A 4,957-nucleotide genomic window follows, 5' to 3' on the forward strand; every position below is an offset into this window, starting at 1 on the left:
CTTCCTTCCTTCCTTCCTTCCTTCCTTCCTTCCTTCCTTCCTTCCTTCCTCCTTCCTTCTTTAGTGTGTGGCATACTTGTGGATGTCTTCCTGTGTGTAGGTGCTCACGTGAGCAAGTTTATGGAGGTCACAGATTAGTGTTGCCCTCAACCTTATTTTTTGAGACAGAAATTTTCACTAAAACTAGAAATCACTAATTCAGCTGAGAGGCCGGCACGTCTCAGGGCTCCTGTTGTCTCCACCACCCCAGCACTGAGATTACAGGCACATGGAGCTATGCCTGGTTTTGTATGTGGGTGTTGGTGATCAAATTCCAGTCCTCAGGCTTGTGTAACATTTTACTGACTGAGACATTTTATAACCATTCATTCATTCATTCATTCATTCATTCTTTTGGGAAAAGGTCCCTTGTAGCCCAGGCCAATCTAGGACTCACTATATAGCTGAGGATAACCTTGAACTTCGGGCCTTTGTGCCTCCATCTGCTGAGTGCTGGGATTACAGGGATGCACCCATGCTTAGTTTGTGCAGTGCTAAGGATCAAATCCAGGGCTTCATGCATGCTAGGTAATTATTTTCTTTTGTGAAACTATTTTAGCCATTCTGGTTGCCTTACTAACTGGAGGATTCTCTTGTCTAATATGCAAAACCCTCTTGAGATCTTGGTAATGATTGCTTGGGAACTACAATTTGGTCAGTGTGCTGTGGTGGACCTTCCAACCCCATGAACATAGGATGTTTCTCCGTTATGTCAGACTCCTATTTCTGTCAGCATCTGGGGCTTTTCCACATGCAAATCCTGTATGTATTCTATCACATTTGTGTTCGATCCAGCTTTCTTTGTTTCTGTGAATAAACACCATGACTTAGAGAGGAAAGAGTTTATTTCATTTTATAGCTTATAGTCCAACATCCAAGGAACTCAGGGCAGGAAGTCAGGGCAGGAACCTGGGAGCAGGAACAGGCAAAGACCATGGAGGAATTCTGTCTACTGGCTTGCTTTCTAGCTCAGGTTCAGGTACCTTTCTTATACAACCAAGGCTCACCTGCCTAGGGATGACATGGCCCATAGTGGGCTGAGCCCTCTCACATAGCAATTCAAAGTCAAAAAATGCTCCAAGACACATGCTCGGGCCAATCTGATCAAGGCCATCCGCCCCAGTCTAGACTCTCATAGATAATTCTGGGCCATGTGAAGTCCACAACTAAAGCTAAGCAGGACGCATCCCACTCATCCCCCCAAAATCCCACAAAACTATTTTTGAAGTCCCCCCCACCTCCAGATGCTTTGGGTTTTCCTAAACAGTCATGCAAATAGAGACAATTTAACGTGTTTCTTTCTGATCTGGCTGTCTTCGTTAACGCAAGCTCTTAATTAACCTTTCACCACTAAATAGAGCAACGGTAGCTTCTGTAGATGGTCTTTGCTTATATGGAGACTATCTTGTGCTAGGAAAGTCACGTACAAAGTGTGTACAAGCGCATGCCTCTCTGTGTGTGTGTGTGTGTATGTGTGTGTAAGTGCACAAACACATGCATGTGTGCATACATGTATAAGTACATGAGTATGTGTGTGTGAGCAAGACTGTGTGTATTTGATGTAAGTGCATGTGTGTGAGTGTGAGTGCAGGGTCATTTGGAAGCCAGACAACAGTCCTCTCCTTCTCCCTTGTTTGAGGTAAGGTCTCTTGTTTGCCACTATATAAGTTTCAGGCTAGCTGGTCCTTGAGTTTTGATGGATTCCTCTGACTCTACCTCCCGTCTCAACATAGAAGCACCGAGATGTTAGGTGCATAATACTATGCTGGGATGTTAAGCGCACAAAACACTGAATTGGTATGTCAGATACAGAATACTATATCTGGTCTTTATTTGTGTTCTAGGAATTCAAACTGTGTGGCAGGCACTCTAGTTTGTGAGCAATCTTCTTCAGTGATTAAATTTTTCTTAATTTTATTTTATAAGTGTCTTTCTTATCTTTCTAATGCTGCAACGAGACACCATGACCAAGATAACTTATAAAAGAAGATAATGAGTGGGCCTCATAGGTCCACTGTGATCTCACAGTGAGGAGTGTGGTGTCAGGCAGGCCATGGGAGCATGGTTGATACAGGAGCAATAGCCAAGAGCTTAAATCTCCTGATCCACAGGCACAAAGCAGAAAAGAGAGCTAGCTGGGAAGGAAACCTTAAACCCCTTCCCACAATGACACACCTCTTCCAACATGATTGTGCTTCCTGATCCTTCCCAAACAGTTCCACCAACTGGGCAAATAGTCAAATATACAAGCCTATGGGGACCATTCTCACCCAAATCACAAGATCTATGGTTGTGTTGTTTTCATGGATGTCTGTGCACCATGTGTGTGCCTGGTGCAAACAGAGGCCAGAAGAGGGTGTTGACTCCCCTGGGACTGGAGTTACAGATGGTTGTGAGCCACTGTGTGGTGTTGGGAGTCAAACCCAGGCTTTCTGGAAGAACAGCAAGTGCTCTTAACCACTGAGCCATCTCTCTAGCCCCTCTGAATTTTTTTTTCCTCTTCCATCAATTGATACATTCTTGTGATGAATTTTTTTTTCCTCTTCCATCAATTGATACATTCTTGTGACTTTTCTTCTTCAGCCTGTGTGATCATGTCCACTGATGGAGTTTCCCTAACAAAACACCCTGACATCCCTGGGATAAACTTTATGTATACTCGGAAGGGTAATTTTTTCTTCTACTGCTGCCTTTAGCATTCCCATCTGACAAGTGAACTTTAGCTCTTCCTGAGGCCTGGAAGGACATAGTATGGACATTTACTCTCCACAGCTTTCAGCTTCTACATCAAGGATTAGGTGTACTCCCTGGGAAGAAGTGTGAGGGAAGGTCCTGGAAGAAAATGTGCTCATGGGTGATGCCTACAAGTCCAGGAGAGCCTACGGTATTCAGAGCCCTCTAAGAAGAGCCTGAGCTGTTATTAATTCTCCCTTGCTGTAGGTGGATCTTGAGGCAGTGAGGGGCCCACTCCCCACCCCATGGCTTCTGCCCTCCCGGCCCTTGGGAGAGATGCCTTCCTCCCCTAGCTGTACCATCCTGTTTTTGCAGGCCCTTCCTCCCAACCCTTGCCAAGTTGAGCTAGCTGACCTCTGACCTCTGAACTCCACCAGGCTGTGGACATGCCCACCAGGTTCTAATCCTCAGGAACCAGAGCCAACTTTGGATTTTCCATTGAGCATTTTATGATGTGCATTTGGGCTCCCAGGTCAGGCTGACCTGGAAGCTGGCCAAGCTAGGCTTCACCATAGTGGCGGACAGGAAGAGCTCAGGCACCTTCTGACCTCAGAAGCCAGATAAGCTGCTGAACCCAAACACTCCTGGGCTATTTTTAGCTCACTGGTTCCCAGCAGGGAAGGCCTAGCCTGTTTAGGGTCTTGGGGGGAGAACAATGATCCTTTGAGCCTTAGCTGGGCCTGTGAGGCCTGAGAGGACAACAGCAACTTTGAGAGCAGGACCAGGGCTGTGCATGCTGGGCAGAGGCCCTGCTGCCATTCCCAGAGCCCTTTCTGGGGTCTGTGCTCAGCCCACATGCCTATCAACTGACACAGATGTGGACAGTGAGGCCCTAGGGGCAGAGAGGGATCTACAGCATGCTCTACACAAAAAGAAGAGTCAAGATTTGACCCCAGGCCTTTCCTGCTCCTCTGAACACCTTAGAGCCTTCCCTCTCAGGCTTTCCTGGGATGACATGGATCACAGCATCTCCTCCGTGGTGGTTCTGACTCCCTGAAGGGCCTCAGACAAGTTGCTTGCTTTTCCTTTGACAGCAGTTTACTGTCCTGTAAGGCTATGTATAGCTATAGGCTAGGCGGGTTGTGCTCACCAGCGGGAGCACGGCAATGTCGGAGGAGCCATGTCTGTTACCACCTTCGCCTGCATCTATCCTTAAATTCCCTGAGCAGGATGGCAACAGGAACACTCCTCACCTGCTGCAAGGTGCACAGAGGAGGCTGCCAGGCTCCTTAACTCTCTAGCCAAGGCTCTGAACATCACTGGGAATTTTGTTATTTTGTCTCCCCCCCCAGAGCTGAGGACTGAATCCAGGGCCTTGCACTTGTTAGGCAAGCACTCTTCCACTGAGCTAAATCCCCAACTGCAAATTTTAACATAAGGAGCATGAGACAGGAGACAGGGAGCATCCAGAACTTTCCTTGAGGCCAGGTTCTTCTCTTCAACTGCTTAGAGATGGTCTGGGCTTAGCAATAGCTGACAAATTCCTCAGAGTGGCCATGTCTGACCCTGGGATGTCAGTTGTCTTGTGCTCAAGGTTGGGGTGCACTTTACTGGCTCACAAACCTGAGGAAACTTTGCCACCCAAATGAATCCTGTGCTAAGGCCTTTAGGGTAGTATAGGATGTGGGGTGCCCTAGAGCAGGCCTGGGGCAGAGAACAGCTATTGGCACTGTGAGCAAGAAGGGCTGAAGCATGGACACCAAAGAGCACCACTGGGGTGGAAGGGAGACCATGCTAGTCCAGTGGGCAGAGACTCTAGCCATTGTACTTCCACAAGTCGGCAATGACAGAAAGAACTGGGACACTAGGCAGTTCCCATGGAAGATGTCCACACTGTCCTGGAGAGGCAAGCATCAGGGAAAGCTTCCTGGAGGAGATGCCAACTAGGGAAGTCTTGAAGGACAAGTCACAGATTGCCAGCAGAGGAGGATGGCATTCAAGGACCCTGTGAGGGCAGAAGCCTGGTGTTTTTGAAGACGTCAGGTGACATTATGCTGAGTGTCCTCACCACCCGGCAAGGTGCCAGACACTAAAGAAGCTCTTCCTGCAGGTTGCAGCAGCCATGTGGAGCAGGGTCGGTGGTGGGGGGGCCGGGGGTGGGGGGTGGGGGGGGGAGGGAGATGGTGAAGATGTGTGTCTATTGGAAGCAGGTGCTGGCCACACGGAGAGGGGATTAGAATATCCA

The sequence above is a fragment of the Grammomys surdaster genome, unplaced genomic scaffold (assembly GCF_004785775.1).
Source record: "Grammomys surdaster isolate TR1022 unplaced genomic scaffold, NIH_TR_1.0 363, whole genome shotgun sequence".
Taxonomy (NCBI): Eukaryota; Metazoa; Chordata; class Mammalia; order Rodentia; family Muridae; genus Grammomys; species Grammomys surdaster.